This window comes from Staurois parvus, unplaced genomic scaffold (genome assembly GCF_062004578.1).
Source record: "Staurois parvus isolate SC_StPar_1 unplaced genomic scaffold, SC_StPar_1.0 ptg000581l, whole genome shotgun sequence".
Lineage (NCBI taxonomy): Eukaryota > Metazoa > Chordata > Amphibia > Anura > Ranidae > Staurois > Staurois parvus.
In genome coordinates this window covers 6,927,493-6,950,019 of record NW_028318377.1, presented here as the reverse complement: position 1 = coordinate 6,950,019, position 22,527 = coordinate 6,927,493, and the positions used below count along the sequence as shown (strand labels likewise).

Genomic DNA, 22,527 nt, shown 5'->3' with positions numbered 1-22,527 from the left:
ATTGCTAATACTTTTTTCTCACCCGATTACTAATACTCCTGCTAGTCCAATCACTAGAACTCACTGCTGACATAATCACTAATACTCTCTTCTGACCCGATTACTAATTCTCCTGCTAGTCCAATCACTAGAACTCACTGCCGACCCAATTTCTTGTACTTTCTTCTCACCCGATTTCTAACACTCCTGCTGGTCCAATCACTAATACTTTCTGCTGACCCATTTACTAATACTCCTGCTGGTCCAATCACTAGGACTTACATCTGATCGCTAATACTTCTGACTTGATTACTAATACTCCTGCTGGTCCAATCACTAATACTTTTACTGATCTGATCTCTAATACTTTCTTCTGACTAGATTACTAATACTCCTGCTGGTTCAATCACTAATACTTTTACTGATCTGATCTCAAATACTTTCTTCTGACTTGATTACTAATACTCCTGCTGGTTCAATCACTAATACTTTTACTGATCTGATCTCTAATACTTTCTTCTGACTTTATTAGTAATACTCCTGCTGGTCCGATGACTAGAACTCACTGCTGACCCGATTGCTAATACTTTCTGTACTTCTTCCAGCAGTGTCCTGCGATCCATTGGCAGCCGGCAGTATCAGTGTCCTGTGTTCTCTAATCCTACCTCCCCTACAGATCTCTCCTGCCCCACACCCCTCCTCCTCATCGCACGCCACCTCCCCCACTCTACTCAGCCAAGGACTGTTACTACATGTTTCCTGTGAACTTAGCACAATGATACCTCCTGTGGATGGCTGGATGAGTCTATCCCGGATGCTCCTCCACTTTTTCTGGCTTTTCTGATTGTCCTCATCATTCCTAGGATTATCTCCCCCCCCCCGACTGGGAACGATCTGGATGGAGAGACGTTGGGACTGAGCGCAGTTTTCTGCGACTCCGTGGAAATGTAAGTCGTGTGTTTGTGGACTGTGCTGCTCCCAGTGTTGGGGATCAGCTGCATGCTCATCCTTGTTAGCGGGTGACAGTCCCTCTTGTTCAGGTAGTCCTGGATGTCTATGTCCACTTGTGTATGTAGCACTTCACAAAGTATCATCCGGCTGAGTGCATGATGTAAGATGAAACGCATGATGGATGGAGATAAGGAGCTCCTTGTACATAGGAGCTTACCATCTATACTGAGTGGAAGACACAAAACCTGTAATCCCCCCAATTGATCTCTAAGCCAGTATGGACTGGCCCTTTAAATGCACAGAATAGGCCCCCTGCAGGCATTTTACATAATAATTCCTCCTGGGGTTGTCATGTAGCAAACCTCTGGCATAAATTACTTTTACCACCCCCCCCCCTTTTCCCAAATTGCACTTGAGCATAGAATGTTCAGGCATAATTTTTAAAAAATTTTTTTTAAATAGTGTGTTTTTAGAAGCGATGTACAGTAAAAGTGCTTTCTTAGTGCTGTCAATTTACACAGCGCTTTATTTCAGGTACTTATATAGCGCCGTCAATTTACACAACGCTTTATTTATTTCAGGTACTTATATAGCGCCGTCAATTTAAGCAGCACCTTACATATATATTGTACATTCACATCAGTCCCTAACCCTCAAGGGGAGTACAATCTAAGGTCCCTAACTCACATTCATACATACACGTACTAGGGGAGCAACTTTAGACAGGAGCCAGTTAACCTACCAGCATGTCTTTGGAGTGTGGGAGGAAACTGGAGTACCCGGAGGAAACCCACGCAGGTACAGGGAGAACATGCAAACTTCTGTGCACTCCAAAGACCTGCTGGTAGGTTAGGATTGTGCATTTTCGACTCCATAGACTTTTATTATGGGGGTGCCTAAAAAACACACATAATGCTTTCCGTGCATTTTTTATTTTTTTTGCATGCTCCCATTAAAGTCTGTGGGGCCAAAAATTGATTGATTCTGCCTCAGACAAAGCTCATGTACTTTTCCAAGTGACAGGCTTTGAGCTACTGATGTGAATAGGCGCAATTTAGAACAGTGGGATTTTTTTTATGTTAAGCGCTATCGCACGTAGAGAAACGTGACAAAACACACTGGCGTGAATGGGGTGTATTCCCCTTTTGCAGTCAAATTTCAGAACCCCCCCCCCCACTACTATATGTTGTGTATTCCCATTCACACAACATGCCAGAAATTTAAAAAAAAGTATTTGTGTGTTCCTATTCGCACAGCATATATGAAAATAATTAAAATATGTTTGTGTTCCTGTTTACTTACACAACATACCCAACAATAATTTCGGAATATTTATGTCCTCCTATTCACACAGCATACCTAAAAATAATCTTTGAATATTTATGTCTTCCTATTCACACAGCATACCTAAAAATAATCTTTGAATATTTATGTCCTCCTATTCACACAGCATACCTAAAAATAATCTTTGAATATTTATGTCTTCCTATTCACACAGCATACCTAAAAATAATCTTTGATTATTATTAATATTATACAGTATTTATAAAGCGCCAATAGTTCGCTCAGCGCTGTACATTACATATTTATGTCTTCCTATTTACACAGCATACGCAAAAATAATTTAAAAAAATGTTTGCATTCCTATTCACACAGCATACCTAAAAATATTGCTAAAAATATATTTATCTGTTCCAATTCACAGAGCACACCTTAAAATATGTTTAAAATATATTTGTGTTCCTATTCACACAGCATACCTAAAAATAATTTAAAAAAATGTTTGCATTCCTATTCACACAGCATACCTAAAAAATAATTGTAAATATATTTATCAGTTCCAATTCACAAAGCACACCTAAAAATTATTTTAAAATATATGTGTGTTCCTACTCTCACAGCATACCTAAAATAATTGTAAACATATTTATGAGTTCCTATTCACAGAGCATACCTAAAATTAATTTTAAGGCTCCATGCAAACTAGCTTTTTTTATAAGCTCAAAAAACGCTAGGGAAAAAAACCTGGATGAAGAACACGCTTTTGTGCCAGCTTTTAGTAGCGTTTTAGAAGCGCTTAGAAGTGTTTAGTAGTGGTAGTGTTTTATTAGCATTTTTACAGTACATGTAGAACAAGAAAAAAAGCTGTTAGGAGCATTTAAGCGTTTAATGTTTTTTTTTTTTGCCAGAAAAAAGGCTCCCAGAAACTCTACAGAAAATATTTTTTTCTGCTCCTAAATGCTGAAGCTTGAAAAACACTACTAGCCTAAAATAGTGCGCATGGACACAAGGATAATGCAGGCCATAGACGGGTCGTTTATCGGCCGAATTTTTGTCCGCATGAAAAATCGGCCAATATTCACACCATTAGTGGGGCCAGCCCGTCGGCCATTTTCACAGATCTTCTCGTTTATTTTTATTGGTCATGCTGGAAAATCCACAAAAAACGTCTGTTTTTCGTGGACATTGGTGGCAGCAACGGCAACAACCGATTTTTCATTTATCGGCTGACAAATCGACCAATTTTTTGTTTATCAGCCGACAATTTGGCCGATAAACGGCCCGTCTATGGCCTGCATGACACTAGCTTCTAGGAGCAGAAAAAAGGCTAGTGTGCATGGAGCCTAAAATATATATATATGTTCTTATTCACACAGCAGACCTACAAATACATTTCACAAATGTTAATATTCACACAGCATGCCTAAAAATAATTTTTAAAAAGTCAATGTAAAATGTCAATGTACAGTATTGAAAGAGCTGCATAAATTGTCAGCGCTATACTATAATTATTTATTCTAATAAAAATAGAACAGGATTATAATGAGAACTTCATAGGCAGCTTGTATCTAGAATAGCTTGCATGGTAATTAGGGGATAGACTGAGAGACTTTTTTTTTTTCTCACATAAAATGTAACACCCAAGCCTGAGATCTTTAACTTGTTAGGACAGACAGTGCACACATCTAGTTTACATTTGATGAGATCTACAGGCACAGTACAGACAGGATTATGCAGGCCATAGACAGGTCGAAAACCGGCAGTTTAAAAAAAAAAACGAAAAATCGGTCGTTCAATAGGCTGACATTACCACCAATGGTAAAAACAAATTGGCCGATTTTCATCCTGTCTACGGCTGGCATTTAATTACTTCTGTCCCTGCAGAGAGCTCCACTATTATATTTGACATTAAAAAGTATTGCGGTTGCAACATTGTATCCATTTCGGATACAGATTTTTTATTCGGATACAAATAGATACATTGTTGCAACCGCAATACTTTTTCATGTCAAATATAATAGCGGACTGGAATTCTTCTTTTTCTTTTCTTCTTTTTCTTTTCTTCTTTCTTGTTCGTTTTTTTTTTCTTCTTCTTTTTCGTCTTTTCTTTTTCTTCTTCTTCTTCTTCTTGCAGGACATGGCTCATGCGCAGATTTTTTTATCGGTAAAAAGATCGGCCAATTTGCCCATCATTGCTGGCAAAATCGGACGATTTTTTTCCAACTTCACCAATAAAAAAAAGTGCCAAAACCCCGAAAAATGACCGACCAATTAACCTATTAACGGTGCGAGAATTGTCCGATCTTTTTTTTTTTCAGCCGAAAAATCGGCCGATTTTCGACCCGTCTATGGCCTGCAATAATTACAGTAAACATAACTTGCCAGCCCCTTCCTAACATAACCTAGAAGGGGAAAGCTAAATAGCATTTTTTAAGCAAGTATAAAGGTAAGCAGCAATTTGTGTGTGTGTGTGTATATATATATATATATATTTTTTTTTTTTTTGGTGTGTAACTAGTGTAAGCTAGGTGTTCTCCCAGTTGGCTGCAAAAGTGGCAAAAAAACACTTTATATGCATGCCATCTAAACTGAGTGGAAGAAAAAATAATATACTTTTTGCAGTAATATTGGGAATACCCCCACTATATCTTTGTGTTCTCATTCACACAGCACATCTTAAAAAAAAAAAAAAAATCAATGAAAAAAATGTTTTTGTTTCTTTCCATCAGGATTATACGTTGGATTCTCTTAGCGGCTTCTCTTTTGAATAGGTTGCAATCTGCAATTAGGGAACAGGCTATTGGATAGTTTTTTGTAAAGTACTACTAAACCCACAGCAGTAAAATCAGTCTGTATATGTAGGAAAACAAGCTTGTTATACTCACTGTGGAATTTAAGGGGTTAAATCTCCACATTGTGTAAAAAAAGGCTGTTTGATCCTGTCTTCTGTGATCCTCCACTTCTACAGTTCCCAATCCATTTGTTGAGAGTATGGTGTTCTAGGAGTCACCCTGCACATGCTCAGTTCCTTCATTTTAAAGTAGTATTAAACAGTTACAGCAACATTGCTTCATCCTGATCAACACATTTAAAGTGTTACTAAACCCACAACAGTAAAATAAGTCTGTATATGCAGTAAAGTATGCTTGTTGTATAGCAAGGATGCTTTACTGCATATACAGACTGATTTTACTGTTGTGGGTTTAGCAACACTTTAAATGTGTTGATCAGGATGCAGCAATGAGTATTCACTGTGGAACCTAAATGGTTAATCCTCCACATTGTGCAAAAAGGCTGTTTTGATCCTGTCTTCTCTGATTATCCCCTTCTACTGTCCCCAATCCATCTGGTAATACTACAAAGCTCTGGGAGTCACCCTGCACATGCTCAGTTTGGTGTGTATGGCTAGAGAGGTTTTTTTTTTCCCCTTTGGAAAGGTGCATGTGATCATCACAGGGCCAATCAGCACTGTCCAGACAGAGGGTCAGGGGTTATGAAGCCTCATAGGACAGTCACAGCAGAATGAAAACTCCTCCTACAAGCATTAACCAGTGCCCTGCTGGACACTTATAAAAGTAACAAGACTGCTATATACTGCTGATGAGAAAAGGTATTAAGCAGGTTTATATTTGCTAAAATAATTGCATTTCTATGTTCTGTGTAATGTGGGAGATCAGATATAGTGAATGTGGGGTCTGGGGAGACCAAATATAGTGAATGCAGGGTCCGGGGAGACCGGATATAGTGAATGCAGGGTCCGGGGAGACCAGATATAGTAAATACAGGGTCCGGGGAGACCGGATATAGTGAATGCAGGGTCCGGGGAGACCGGATATAGTGAATGCAGGGTCCGGGGAGACCGGATATAGTGAATGCAGGGTCCGGGGAGACCGGATATAGTGAATGCAGGATCCGGGGAGACCAGATATAGTAAATGCGGGGTCCGGGGAGACCAGATATAGTGAATGTAGGGTCCGGGGAGACCGGATATAGTGAATGCCGGGTCCGGGGAGACCGGATATAGTGAATGCAGGGTCCGGGGAGACCGGATATAGTGAATGCCGGGTCCGGGGAGACCGGATATAGTGAATGCACGGTCCTGGGTGTAGTAACACTTTAAGTGCATTAACACACAATGTACCATCCAAGCCTTGAGATCTCTAACCATTTATTTTGCTCAGATACTGTGCACAACTGATGAGACACAGTACACACAGGATTAATTACGGTTAGCAACTCCCCAGCCCCCTTCTTCACATGACATAGCAGGGGAGAGCTAGATAGGATTTATAAGTGAGTAGAAAGCTAAGTAGCAATTTTAAATGATTTCTTTTTAAGTTATGCTATGTGGATGGTAACATATGGCAAATAAAATGTAGTTGTTATCTCAGTATGGCTGCAAAAGTGGAAATCCACTCTAAGGCTGGCCATAGTCGGGCCGTTTATCGGCCGAAATTACCGAAAAATCGGTAATTGCCGATGCTGCCACCAATGTCCGTTTTTCGTGGATTTTCCAGCATGACCGATAAAATTAAACGAGAAGATTCGTGAAAAAACGGCCGAAGGGCTGGCCCCACTAACGGCGTGAATATCAGCCGATTTTTCATGCGGATGAAAATTCGGCTGATAAACGACCCGTCTATGGCCTGCATAAGTGCGCACTCTCTGAACTGAGTGGAGGACACAAACATTGTCATTCTTTAAAGCTAGTCCTAGGCTAATATTTAAACACTCAACAGCTTTGTTATGTATGAGGCTTTATAGGAGGATTAAACAGAAAATGTCTGTTTATGTAGTGATAACGGGCACTGAGTAGTATCCTGGCTACACACATAGCAATATGATTGTTTGCTGTAATGATTTTCTTTGTACAAGTACCCACAAGTATATGTCAATGGTTACATGCAGGCGTACATTGGCGCGGTGACTTCTGAGCAGTTCACTGATCGCTGTTTTACCGTGAAAGGAGTTTGAGGTCTATTTACACAAGATTTACAACCTCGTGGACACTTGTCACTTGTAATAAATATGCTAAGCACAATACACTCCTACAGAGCTTGCTTACATGCCATCCGGAGGAACAGCTATTTTTCCCGTGATCTACATATACTTATCAGCACAAACTAGAACATGCATAATCTAAGGCCTAATGTATGGCCAACATGGTCACCCTTCCTACAAATTCATTGTTGCTTAACCCTAGGCTCAAACATATGCGGGTTGGGGAAGCACACGTTTCCTGACCCGCAGGCAAAATTATTATTATACAGGATTTATATAGCGCCAACAGTTTGCTCAGCGCTGTACATTATAATGGGAGACAGTACACGAGACAGTACAGTAACAATACAATACACGAGGGGTTCGAGGGCCCTGCTCCTTGGAGCTTACAATCTAGGAGGGAGGGGATAGTGGTACAGGAGGAAATAGCTATGGGGGACGGAGTGGTAGGAAGAGTGGAGGGGTTCAGTAATTAGCTGAGGGTGGGGTAGGCTTCCCTGAAGAGATAGGTTTTCAGAGTGCGCCTAAACTTGAGGCGAGTAGGTGACAGTCAGATGGATTGGGGTAGGGAGTTCCAGAGAATGGGGGAAGCCCTGGAGAAGTCCTGGAGACAGGCATGGGAGGAGGAAACCAGGGAACTAGAGTGTAGGAGGTCTTGTGAGGAGCGGAGAGTACGTTTTGGGTGGTATTTGGATATCAGGTCGGTGATGTAGTTTGGGGCAATGTTATGAACAGCTTTGTACGTCAATGTTAGCATTTTGAATTTTATCCATTGGGCAATCGGAATCCAGTGGAGGGATTGGCAGAGGGGGGTGGCGGATATGGAGCAGTGAGTAAGGTGGATGAGTCTGGCCGCAGCATTCAAGATAGACTGAAGTGGGGATAGCCTGCGGTGGGGTAAGCCGATGAGGAGGGAGTTACAGTAGTCGAGGCGTAATATAATGAGGGAGTAAATGAGTTGCTTAGTGGTTTCCGGGGTTAGGAACGGTCGTATTTTGGAGATGTTGCGGAGGTGAAGTCTACATGAGTTTGTCAGCAAATGGACTTGGGGCTGGAAGGACAGATTGGAGTCTAGAATGACACCAAGTACTCTGGCTTGAGGGGAGGGACTGATGATGGTGTATTGCATTTTTGGGTGTGCAGAATTGCATGGTGCCGCAACACCATGCCGTTCTGTCCGGCTGCAGTTTTTAAAAAAAAAAGGCTGCTGTGCTCACTCAACACAGAACCCGCAATGATGAGAACCTAGACTTAAACACTGTTCTATATTTTTCCAAGGCGAAACATTTGTTGGTGCATACTGCTCTAAACTGGTCTTGGGCATTCACCCCTGGGGTGAATACTGCCCTAAGTGTATATACTAATTTCTTCACCATACAGCCCCATGCAGCTTCAGCAGCTGCCAGGCTCTCATAGAAAAGCGAGGTTGGTCCTGACCAAAACCAAAAATTCATTTGAATTTGTGCAATTTAGTGTTTTTCTTGTTTATTTTATACTACATGTATGGCAATAAATTCTCTGTGAGATTTGGTTAGACGAATCGTGGGTTGCGGTCTGAATTTGTGACTTAATAAACAAACAGATCTTATTGTGTGTACAGACAGACTAGTCGGCTTCAGTAGACCACTATCTGCAGCATGTTTTCTCAACGTTCTTACCTTGGCGGAACCCTTGAAATCATTATCAGATCCCCTGGAGAACCCCTGCTAAAAATTATCAGTATTACAGCTCATGGTACGTAACATTGGTGGTTAGTTTTAAATTGCCTCCTTTCAGTGGTGGTCAATAGTAAGTGGAAGATCTATTCACCATTTTTCTGCTCAAGGAACCCATAGCATCTTCAAGAGAAGCCCTAAGTTTCCACAGAAACTTGGTTCAAAAAAGCTGGTCTACATTATTAGCAGTGTTCCCATCAATGTAGAAGGTCCATTCTCCAGTTCTGATGTGTTTAGGAATTCTTGTGAATGAAATCTGTGTTTGCTGGATCTTGGGCATGCAACTTCTGTTAAATGTCTTGAAACCTGAATGTTTAGTTTTGAAACTGGTGGTGGTGCAGGCAAACCAGTCAGCTAAGCCTTTCCTTCAAAAAATCTTCCCTCAAAAATAGGATGGTGGATAGTGGGATGAAGGATATAAAAGGAGGGATGGTGAGATGAAGGATGTTGAATAATGGGAACAAGGATGCTTGAATAGTGGCATGAAGGATGTTTGAATGGTGGCATGAAGGATGTTTGAATGGTGGCACGAAGGATGTTGAATGGTGGCAGGAAGGATGTTGAATGGTGGCAGGAAGGATGTTGAATGGTGGCAGGAAGGATGTTGAATGGTGGCACGAAGGATGTTGAATGATGGCACGAAGGATGTAAAAGGATGGATGAAGGATGTTGAATAATGGGAACAAGGATGCTTGAATGGTGGCACGAAGGATGCTTGAATGGTGGCACGAAGGATGCTTGAATGGTGGCATGAAGGAAGCTTGAATGGTGGCACGAAGGAAGCTTGAATGGTGGCATGAAGGATGTTACAATGGTGGCATGAAGGATGTTGAATGGCGGGATGAAGGATGTTGAATGGCGGGATGAAGGATGTTGAATGGCGGGATGAAGGTTATAAGATGATGGATGGTGGGATGAAGAATGTTGAATAATGGGAAGAAGGATGTTTGTATTGAACTGTATTGTCTCCCTTTATATTGTAAAGCGCTGAGCAAACTGTATAATAATATACTTACAAAGGACAAATGTAAATAAGCTCATTATAAAGAACAGCACTGTCCAGTCCGCATGGCATGGCTATCCATATAGGAGCACTGGATTTCCAACAGGCTAACGTTTCGAGGACTTGCCTCTTCCTCAGAGCCCTGAAGAAGGACTGGGCAGTGCTGTCCTTTATGATGAGCTTATTTACATTTGTCCTTTGTGAGTATATCGCCTATCATTTTTTATCACAAAATGTTAATTAAGGTCATGAACTATCCCGGTGCACCCTCTATTTCTTTTCTTTGTATCCAGTGTTTGGACTCTGTTTTGAGGGCAGCAAGGCGTGCACCATCCAGGATCTCCACAATGGATCTATAACTGTATCGAGTTCACCCCCAAGTGCAGGAGTTTTTGCGTGAATTACTTTGGATGCACGGGAACGCATTACGCGTGCTTTTTTAGGAACCCCCATAATAAAAGTCTATGGAGTCAAAAAAGCACAATCCTAACCTACCAGCAGGTCTTTGGAGTGCATAGGAGTTGTATGTTCTCTCTGTGCCTGCGTAGGTTTTGTCCGGGTACTCCGGTTTCCTCCCACACTCCAAAGACATGCTGGTAGGTTAACTGGCTCCTGTCTAAAGTTGCCCCCCTAGTATGTGTATGTATGAATGTGAGTTAGGGACCTTAGACTGTTACGCCTCTTGAGGGTCAGGGACTGATGTGAATGTACAATATATATGTAAAGCGCTGTGTAAATTGACGGTGCTATATAAGTACGTGAAATAAATAAAACACAAACTGATCTCAAAAGTCCATATGTATTAAGCCTAGTACACATGTTGAGAATATCGGACAAATGAATGGTTTCGAATACCAGCCACGGCACCACCTGCCTGGAGTTTGCATGTTCTTCCTGTGCCTGCGTGGGTTTCCTCCGGGTACTCCGGTTTCCCCCAACACTCCAAAGACATGCTGGTAGGTTAACTGGCTCCTGTCTAAATTGTCCCTAGTATGTGTATGTAAGGGACCTTAGATTGTACGCCTCTTGAGGGTTAGGGACTGATGTGAATGTATATGTAAAGTGCTGCGTAAATTGACAGTGCTATATAAGTACCTATAATAAATAAATAAATGATCGTCCTTTTTTTTTTTTTTTTTTCATTTAAATGCTAGTCTGATATTAAAAATGTAGAGGTTACGAAAATTTTCATAAGACCGAATACAACTTAGGAAGTGATGTATTGTATTGTGATGTATTCTTTTGTATCTAAGCATGCATGGTCTTGGTTCCTCATTTTTTTTTCACAGATGAGTGCTGTACTGATTAAAACGAAAGTCGTTTTTTGCTGTTCTCATACAAGAATAATTTTTGTGCTTGTCCCTTGGGATAATTTAGCATGAACTGTCGTGTTCAGCTCTCAAAAGCTGTGTATTAATGATCAGATTACTGGATGATCGCTTTGAAAGCGGTAATTTTCGTCTGATTTTCTCATCGTGTGTACTAGGCATTAACCCTAAATGTGCAAAAAAAAAAAAAAGCTGTTTACGTACATTTTATTCTTTCATTCCCCACTTGTGCTGCCATGTAGCAAACCTGCAGCAGAAATTACTTGTAGGCTTCATTTACACTGGTACATAAGAGCATTCTGAACGCAGATTAGATTGTAAGCTCCATGAGCAGGGCCCTCCAGTATTGAACTATATTGTAATTGTACTGTCCCCCTTATTTTGTAAAGTGCTGTGTAAACTGTTGGCACTATATAAATCCTGTATAATAATAATAATAATATAATAATAACACAAATAAACACATAATGTAATGTTTTTAATGGTATAATTCAAAGTAAGGGGGGCAATCATCAATTCAGGAAAGCAGAAAGAATGATTAAAAAATATATATAGGAACACTATTTGAAAATTGTCAAGGAGTGGACGTTTTTGAATTTATATAATTTTATTAAATTGAACTTTGATCACCATTTTCATTTAATTTAAAATATTTTAATTTAGAGTATTTTATATATTAGAGCACTTTATTGCACTTTAATTTGATTTCTGAAAATTTTTTTATATCACTATTTGGCATTTGAAAATCAATAAGTGGTATTTTATTGCATAAGATAATTAATATATTCACAAATTTAGAGAATGATTAATTGTAAGGTTATAGCTTGAGTAGTTATTATTTTTTTGGGTGCTTCAAAGTAACACTTGTGGCAGAATGCCTAGTACACACGATGAGAAAATCTGACGAAAAATACCGCTTTCAAAGCGATCATCCAGTAATCTGATCATTAATACACAGTTTTTGAGAGCTGAACACGACAGTTCATGCTAAATTATCCCAAGGGACAAGCACAAAAATTGTTCTTGTATGAGAACAGCAAAAAACGACTTTCGTTTAATCAGTAATGAGTTTGAGTAAAAATCTGTTTTCTCTTCAGTAATAAATCCAAACTCCGAACTTTGCAAACTGTTGCACTTGGCTGCCCATGAAAACAGAGGCACAGTGCACAAAGACTTTTCTGTAGGAGATGCAGCCTGATTTTCAACTAAACTTTGTTACTGATTTGCTTGATATATAATCCCCTTGAGTATAAAAACTCTTAATGAGCTTCCTATTTGCACCCTTCCTATTAGGAATATCAATTTAGGCCAACTTCCTCCATACAAACATCCAGTTCAAAGTACTTTGGGAATAATGCAAGTCAGACACGTAGATGTGTGATGCAAAATTTGGCTTTATTATGGATCAAGCTTTAAGTAATAAATGATGACGCATATTTCAGGCGGCTTCCATAAAGCACCAATCAGAATACAGAATAGAGATTTCAGTAAACCACTCTATGGTGTGTCATAACAAAAATGCAACAGGGTAGTACCTTCTGCAATTTCTCAAAACAAGAAATGTGTGCATGGATATCAGCATTTAGATCCCGCGGGAACATCCTGTATGTGCAATAAACCAGTTACTAGGCACAAAGCAAGTGAGTTAACTATTAACCCTTTCACTTCCAGTCTGTTAAATTTTGTTATATTAATTTTATAACTGCAAAAAAACTTTTTTTTTTTAAAATAGAAATTTGGAGCTGTCCTGCGTCTTCTGCACACTCGCTGTGTTATCTTATAGAGGCTAGCCCTTCCTGTTGTTATTTTGACAAGTCACTTAGTCCTGGTGTTGAGAATAAGAAGGTGGTGGGTCTGAGTAATTTAGCAGAGAACTCTGGGCAGGATTGACGCCACTCTGTCCACAAAAGTCTGCTACAGCAGCTGGGAATGTGTGTAAATCTGACAAGTCAGCCTTCAGGTGGAAGTTCAAAAGACAAAAAAAAATCCAAGTATATACCAAGAAAATCCATATGCCTTTGGAACCTACATTTTTGTTTCAGGTGGAAGCGATGGGGTGGCTTTTCATCCGCCTGATTGTTCCACGCACCACTGGTACATTCACCCCCCCTTCCCCTGTACACACCTCCAGGTAGAAGGGAGGGAGGCCAGTTCAGCCATTCACTGATCTTCCCTACCTTGTAAGAACCCAGAAGCAGCATTTCCTATATCTAGTATGTGTATGTTTGAATGTAAGTTAGGGACCTTAGATTAGACCTTGAGGGTTAGGGACCGATCTGATTGTACAATATATTTGTAAAGCCCTGTATAAATTGACAGCGCTATATAAGTACCTGAAATAAATAAATAAGAAAATGGATCCCCCTCCATTTTTTTTTTTAGAGAGGACCAGATCAGACCTAGTGGTAAGCAGGTGCAAACAGACTTGTGTCCATAGGGGTGAATGGACCATTCGATCAGGTCCACCTGAAAAACCGAAAGTCAGACCTGATTGGATCTCCTGTGTGAAAGGGGCCTAACATTTTGTATCCTACAAGTGTGAATGTTGCATCAATATTTACTTAGTTAGTCTGGCTGAAAAAAGACAAAAGTCCATCCAGTTCAACCATAAAAAAAATAAATAAATTATAATCCTATACCCACCATTGATCCAGAGGAAGGCAAAAAACCCCCAGCAAGGCATGATCCAATTTGCTCCTGCAGGGGAAAAAAATCCTTCCTGATCCCCCGAGAGGCATTCGGATATTCCCTGGATCAAGAATATTTAAAACTATTAGTTTAGTTTTGTACATTTTAGAATAGGGTGCCGGGAGATGGTGCGTGAATTGTAAAGGGTGCCGGGAGATGGTGCGTGAATTGTAAAGGGTGCCTGGAGATGGTGCGCGAATTGTAAAGGGTGCCTGAAGATGGTGCGCGAATTGTAAAGGGTGCCTGGAGATGGTGCGCGAATTGTAAATGGTGCCGGGAGATGGTGTGTGAATTGTAAAGGGTGCCTGGAGATGGTGTGTGAATTGTAAAGGGTGCCTGGAGATGGTGCGCGAATTGTAAAGGGTGCCGGGAGATTGTGCGCGGATTGTAAAGGGTGCCGGGAGATGGTGCGCGGATTGTAAAGGGTGCCGGGAGATGGTGCGCGGATTTAAAGGGTGCCGGGAGGTGGTGCGCGAATTGTAAAGGGTGCCGGGAGGTGGTGCGCGAATTGTAAAGGGTGCCGGGAGGTGGTGCGCGAATTGTAAAGGGTGCCGGGAGGTGGTGCGCGAATTGTAAAGGGTGCCGGGAGGTGGTGCGCGAATTGTAAAGGGTGCCGCGACTGAAAAAAAGTTTGAGAAGCACTGCCTTAGGCCATTGTATACTTTGGGTGAATAATACACATGTGCAGAATGAAATAATTATTTTTGTTACATTTCGTATCAATTAGTTAAGTTACTAATTTCATTTTGTTACATTCAAAACTGAATTTGTTTTGTTTATGTGTTTTTGACCAGATCAGAATTTTTTCAATGGATTCAAAGTATTCGAATAGGATCAAATTCAAATAAAAAATATTGAATCCATCTGAACCCATTGTGAAGAATAGCTGGTTCTTTTCTATTCAAAATTCAAATTTCGAAAGACCGTTTTATTCTTTCTATTGTATTCTAGTTTCTCTAATTTCTATTCTTTTCTATGCTATTCCTTTATTTTCTAATCTATCTTATTCTATTACTTTTTATTCAGTTCTATTCCGTTTTATGCTATTATTTTCTATTCTATTCCTTTTTATTCAATTCTATTCAGTTTTACGCTATTATTTTCTATTCTATTCCTTTTTATTCAATTCTGTTCTGTTTTATGCTATTTTTTATTTTATTCTATTCTTATTTCAATATTTGAATTTCAGAAGGCGGCTATATTCCTGCTATTCTATTTTTACTATTGTACTATCTATTCTATTCCTTTCTATTCTATTAATTTATTTTCTAATCTATTTTATATTCTGATTTTTTTCTATTCTATTCTTTTTGAAATTTGAATTTTGGAAGACGGCTATATTCTAACACGAAATAAACCAATAAACTTAATGCTGCGCTGCTAATGTGAAGTATAAGTACCAAATAATCAAACAATTATAAATTAAATCACAAAATATACATAAAAACGTGCATAAATCATACTATAAATAAATGATAAAACACAATGTCCACATAAGCAGGTCCGTGCAGTATGAATTAGAGCAGTGAACGCAGATATGGTTTTATATCAACTTCCTTCACAATTCCATAGGATTTCTCACGTACTCACAAAACCATGACTATCTCATGCAGGTTGTGCCACCTCAGTGCTCACAGAACTGTAATAATGTGGGAACACAATTTTTGATGCTAGCAGCAGCTCAATATACATCATCCATTACATAGTCACATTGAAGGTAGCACAGGGGGATCTCTTACTTTTATATATCTCCCAACACCATCGCAGAAGGAAATCCACAATATTCAGCAATATGTTTATATTTTGAGCATTTTCAAATTTGATTTGAATTTCAGACAATATTTCATTTTATTTTGGATTTGGTTGACCACTTGTTCTTCTCAGGATTTCCCCCCTTCCTGACCAGGCCATTTTTTGCGCTGCTTTACTCTAACTGACAATTGCACGGTCATGCAATGCTGCACCAAAATGAAATTTATGTCCTTTTTTTCCAAAAAATTGAGTTTTCTTTTGGTGGTATTTGATTGCCTGTGTGGTTTTTTTATTTTATTATAAAAAAATTTTGAGGAAAAAAAAAATTTTTCATTTTTTGCTATTAAACATGTCCAGTAAAAAAATTCCAAAATCAAATTTCAACATAAATTTAGGTGAACAAAATCCCAATACATGTAAATTAATTGGTTTACGTGAAAGTTCTAGCGTTTACAAATGGCGGTATAGATACTAGGATTTTTTTATTTGTACTAGTAATGGTGGCGACTTATAGCGGAACTGCGGCAGGCATACTGACTTTGGGGGAGAACTGACTTGGTGTCACTGACATCCCCAGTGATGCCAATACAATGATCAGTGCTAAAAGAAAAGCACTGACACTGTACTAATGACACTGGGCAGGAAGGGGTTAACATGAGGGGCGATCAAAGGATTAACTGTGTGCTGTTTTACTTGTGTCTGTGTGCTTCACTGTAATCACACTGCTTTGGATGGCTGTGCTGTGCGCAGGCACCCAAAGCAGTGTGCACGAGCTGATAGGGAGGAGAACTGTATTGTTTACATACAGTTCTCCTCATCGGAGATGCTTGGCAATCACCGGGCGCGGACGAGTAACCACTGGCGGCGTAGGTAGGGCGCATGCACTCCCTCTATCCAGAAATGCAAAATCATGTATGTATACATGATTTTGTGCACCCACTTCACCCTATAGCAGTATATGTACTATAGGGCGGTCGGGAAGCGAATAAATTCGGCACTGTTGTAATTTGGAAATTCGGATACATTTGAATCTCTGAATAATGAAAAATTCATCTGAATTTCGATTCGGAACGAAACGACCTGCACATGCCTAGTGAATGCTTGCCTGTGTTCCCGTCATACATGCATACCACACATTATGGTACCTTAAGGGCCAGTTCACACTATAGTAATGCAGTCCAGATGTGTTCCGATGCACTGCTGCATGTGCGTTTTTGATGCGTATTTGACGTCTTCCAGTGCATTTTTTATGCATTCCAGTTCATTTTTTCACCTTTATCTTCAATGTAAATAGGGACATGTGTGTTCCAGTGCATTTTGGATGCATTTTGGTGCATTCCGGTGCGTTTTTGATGCGTTTTTAGTGCAGGTATGTGGGCAGCACAGTGGTTAAATGGTTAGCACATCCGCCTGATGCCCCTGGTACCTTTTTCATATGCTTTTTTGAGTTTGGGCAAGGACACGGGCCCCATGATCCCCTATTGCCCAGGGGCACCATGAGTTGTCAGTCCGCCCCTGTTAGGGACCTTAGATTGTACACTACATTTACAGCGCTATAGAAGTATCTCAAATAAAATAAATATCCAACCACAAGCCTACCCCAGGCTTTGACAAGCAGCGGCACCAACTGCATGGAGTTTGCATGTTCTCCCTGTGCCTGCATGGGTTTCCTCCGGGTGCTCCGGTTTCCTCCTATACTCCAAAGACATGCTGGTAGGTTAATTGGATCCTGTCTAAATTGTCCCTAGTATGTGTATGAATGTGAGTTAGGGACCTTAGATTGTACACCCCTTGAGGGTTAGGGACTGATGTGAATGTACAATATATATGTAAAGCGCTGTGTAAATTGACGGCGCTATATAAGTACCTGAAATAAAATAAAATAATAATGTACAGGAAAACCTGTTCTACTTTTTTTTTCCCTGCAACCGGAACGCACTGGAACTGCAAGCGCAGATGTTAACTATGACATTGACAACCATATCACCTACTTTCTGTGCATTTTGGGATGCAGAAAAAAATCCACTGAAACGCATGTAGTGTGAACTGGCCCTAAAAGTCCCACTGTTAGCCCGACGAGGGCGTTCTTGGCTTTGGGTGTATACAGTGGTGCAAAAAAGTATTTAGTCAGCCACCAATTGTGCAAGTTCTCCCACTTAAAAAGATGAGAGAGGCCTGTAATTGGCATCATAGGTAGACCTCAACTAGGAGAGACAAAATGAGAAAAAAAATCCAGACAATCACATTGGCTGATTTGGAAAGAATTTATTTGCAAATTATGGTGGAAAATAAGTATTTGGTCACCTACAAACAAGCAAGATTTCTGGCTCTCACAGACCTGTACCTTCTTCTTCAAGAGGCTCCTGTGTCCTGGACTCATTACCTGTATCAATGGCACCTGTTTGAACTTGTTATGAGTATAAAAGACACCTGTCCACAACCTCAAACAGTCACACTCCAAACTCCACTATGGTGAAGACTAAAGAGCTGTCGAAGGACACCAGAAACAAAACTGTAGACCTGCACCAGGCTGGGAAGACTGAATCTGCAATAGGCAAGCAGCTTGGTGTGAACAAATCAACTGTGTGAGCAATAATTAGAAAATGGAAGACATACAAGACCACTGATAATCTCCCTCGATCTGAGGCTCCACGCAAGATCTCACCCCGTGGGGTCAAAATGATCACAAGAACGGTGAGCAAAAATCCCAGGACCACACGGGGGGCCCTAGTGAATGACCTGCAGAGAGCTGGGACCAACGTAACAAAGGCTACCATCAGTAACACACTACGCCGCCAGGGACTCAGATCCTGCAGTGCCAGACGTGTCCCCCTGCTTAAGCCAGTACATGTCCGGGCCCGTCTGAAGTTTGCTAGAGAGCATTTGGATGATCCAGAAGAGGATTGGGAGAATGTCATATGGTCAGATGAAACCAAAATAGAACTGTTTGGTAGAAACACAACTCGTCGTGTTTGGAGGAGAGAGAATGCTGAGTTGCATCCAAAGAACACCATACCTACTGTGAAGCACGGGGGTGGCAACATCATGCTTTGGGGCTGTTTCTCCGCAAAGGGACCAGGACGACTGATCCATGTACAGGACAGAATGAATGGGGCCATGTGTCGTGAGATTTTGAGTGCAAACCTTTTTCCATCAGCAAGGGCATTGAAGATGAAACGTGACTAGGTCTTCCAACATGACAATGATCCCAAACATACCGCCCGGGCAACGAAGGAGTGGCTTCGTAAGAAGTATTTCAAGGTCCTGGAGTGGCCTAGCCAGTCTCCAGATCTCAACCCCATAGAAAACCTTTGGAGGGAGTTGAAAGTCCGTGTTGCCCAGCGACAGCCCCAAAACATCACTGCTCTAGAGGAGATCTGCATGGAGGAATGGGCCAACATACCAGCAACAGTGTGTGCCAACCTTGTGAAGACTTACAGGAAACGTTTGACCTCTGTCATTGCCAACAAAGGATATATAACAAAGTAATAAGATGAACTTTTGATATTGACCAAATACTTATTTTCCACCATAATTTTCAAATAAATTCTTTCCAAATCAGCCAATGTGATTGTCTGGATATTTTTCTCATTTTGTCTCTCATAGTTGAGGTCTACCTATGATGCCAATTACAGGCCTCTCTCATCTTTTTAAGTGGGAGAACTTGCACAATTGGTGGCTGACTAAATACTTTTTTGCCCCACTGTATCTGTCCCATCTCACAGGTGATTGCTCCATGTGCGATTACATGCAGACAGTGTCAGGCTTTGTGTCTGCGCTTTGATGGGAAACACACGGGCGTACCCAGCGCAGAAATCCTCGGATCTGGACCGTGTACAGCATGAGCCCTAGAAGTGGGAGGATTGGGTGTTTTGTGTACTTTGACCCGTCTCTGTTACAGTTGCGTGACTTCTGGAATATTTCCATGTGTATGGTATTTTTTTTCCCTTGTTCTCCTTTTCATGCAGCTGTGTTTCATTCACATACGGTCATGTAATATAAGACGCACTGAGCTGCCGAGGACGAGCAGGGAAGGAATGTGTCACAGTGCGATGGGAGCGCTGAAACGTAATCGCCTTTAATTATTCAGTTTCTGCTAAGTCAGGATGAAGAGCCGTTTCTGACGATGCATGCGTCTGGATGTGCTTGTCATACGGAGGACACCGCATGGGGTGTGTAGGTTAGACTTGTGTTGGGGCTTTACTTCCCTGTGTGTAATCGGAGCCGATGCGTGTCCTGGGACCATTTATTGGAAGTACAGCGCTTGCCGCTGTTTAATATTCCGGGGCCAGTTATTTAACCACTTCAGTACCAGCCTGGAAAACCCCGTCCTTTCCAGCTCACTGAGCCGCTTTCAGTGCTCTGATAGTTTGGATGACAACGACTTCTTCATGAAACTCTGGATGCAAATCAGGTTTATCTTTTTTTTGAGACAGATCGTTCTTTTGGTGACCATTGTGGTTTTTTTTTTTTTTACTGTACACTCATCAACCATAACTTTATGACCAGTGACAGTTTAACCCCTTCATGCCTAAGGGTAAAGCCAAAGGCTGCTTTCACACTGATCCGCCGCTAAGACACAGCAAAACGCTGCGACTTTGAAAAGATCCTGCTCTACTTTGATCCGACTTTACACTCTCTGACACTCAAGTCGCATCAAAGTAGTGCAGGAACCTTTTGAAAGTCGCAGTGACTTTGAAAATGTTCCTGCACTACTTTGATGCGACTTTGATGCAACTTGAGTGCTGGAAAGTGTAAAGTGACATCAAAGTAGAGCAGGGATCTTTTTAAAGTCGCTGCAACTTTGAAAAGATTCCTGCACTACTTTGATGCAACTTTACACTCTCTGCCAAGTTGCATCAAAGTACGCAGGAACATTTTCAAAGTCACTTCGACTTTGAAAAGGTCCTGCACTACTTTGATGCGACTTTACACTCTCTGGCACTCATGTTGCATCACAGTAGTGCCAAAACGTTTTCAAAGCCTCTGTGACTTTGAAAAGGTTCCTGCACCACTGTGATGTGATTTTGAGTGCCAGAGAGTGTAAAGTCACATCAAAGTCGTGTGCATTTAACTCGGCAGGAAAGCGTTTCTTGTTGCAGTAGAGAATCGCTCGGTAGCACTTTTCACATCCACTCTTCTAAAAACAGTTTAAAAGGAAGTGGTTGCCTACCATGCATAGCCTGTCATACCTTTGTGTCTTGTTGTTAACCACCATTTCTGTTTGAACTGTTTGCAGTGGTTGTTAATTGTTTGAGCAGTTTCAGCACATAAAGGGCTTGTTCTCCTGTGTGGCCACCCTTGCCTCCCCACTGTAAAGTGATCGGTGATGGATCGCTTTTCAGTGGGGTATTTGACATGTGGTGAGGTGGCGGAATATTGCCTCCTCGCTGACAGTTTTAACCCTGAAAATGCAGACTTGCCGCTCTGCACCCATGCGGCTCGGCTGTAGAGTGTATTGGAAGATGGGGAAGTGCAGACTCTCCACTTACTGGGGAGACAAGGCTGCTTTCACACTGCTCTCTTATTTTTTTTTTAAAAAGAAGAAATACGTGTGTCCATGAATTCCTATGGAACTCTTCACACTGACCTGTTGCTGGTCCGCTGCGTTTTGTAAAATCCTACTTGATGCTTTTTTTGCTGCAGGTTTGGCGTGGTAAAAAATGCACCAAAAACGCACCGAAAATGCTGCAAAAACGTATAAAAAAATTGCATTTTTGGTGTGGTTTTCGAGTTAGCACTTCCGCCTGGCAGTACTAGGGTCGTTGGTTCGAATCCCAGCCACGGCACCACCTGCCTGGAGTTTGCATGTTCTCCCTGTGGCTGCGTGGGTTTCCTCCGGGTACTCCAGTTTCCTTCCACACTCCAAAAGACATGCTGGTAGGTTAATTGGCTCCTGTCTAAATTGTCCCTAGTATGTGTATGGATGAATGTGAGTTAGGGACCTTAGATTGTACACCCCTTGAGGGTTAGGGACTGATGTGAATGTACAATATATATGTAAAGTGCTGTGTAAATGGACGGCACTATATAAGTACCTGAAATATATAAATGTAAAAATCGCACTTTTTGTGAAAGTAGCCGAAGTGTTCAGAGGCTTCTATTACAAGGGAGGTTTAATAAACTTTTAATAAACTTTTTTAGGCTACTGGGTCACTTTAGTAGCTCCTGCACCCGGCCACAGGAGATGCAGCATTGATATCGGTGTAAACATTGGTGCTGATCATACATGTGCAGGACAAGTGTATTCTATTGGCCTGCTCAGGGCCGACGTGTAACTATCAACAATGTGGCTTCATTACGCACTCTTGTATTGGTGTGCCTGCCCTGACTGGCAGCCTGCATCCTAGCAACCAGGGATGCCAGTCGGCAGGAGCTGCCTGTGTCCTAGCAACGGACAGGGTTTATCTATAATCCATAGCTCAGACAGGTCCTGAGGCAGGCTTGTTAACCGCTTCCGCGCTGCCCTAGAGCAGAAATACTGCTACACGGTGGCACGGGTGCGCAAAATCACATATATATATGTGATATTGCAGTTCCGGGTAGGCTACCTACTCGCGCCGCCATTCGCGGCCGCGACTGTCAATCACTGGGTCACGGCTGGTGATTCCCCGCCAGCACCCGGTGATCAACGAGGATTTCCGACGGGGGAGAGACCTGTATGTAAACGATACAGATCTCTCCCCTGTCAGCTCCTGCACACTGCTTTGTATGGCTCTTCATAGTACAGCCATACAAAGCAGTGTGCTTACAGTGAATCACGCACACAGTTAACCCTTTGATCACCCCTCATGTTAACCCCTTCCTGCCCAGTGCTATCAGTACAGTG

At 41.3% G+C, this 22,527-nt stretch overlaps 1 protein-coding gene across 1 annotated transcript in view; it reads left to right on the top strand.

The window, feature by feature from the left end:
- The first annotated feature begins 608 nt into the window (after positions 1–608).
- Positions 609–22,527, top strand: part of ST3GAL5 (ST3 beta-galactoside alpha-2,3-sialyltransferase 5) — a 130,228-nt gene continuing 108,309 nt past the window's right edge. The window contains exon 1 of the mRNA XM_089692294.1: positions 609–926. The gene's annotated coding sequence lies outside the window, so the exon portion shown is untranslated. The remainder of the gene's footprint in view (positions 927–22,527) is intronic.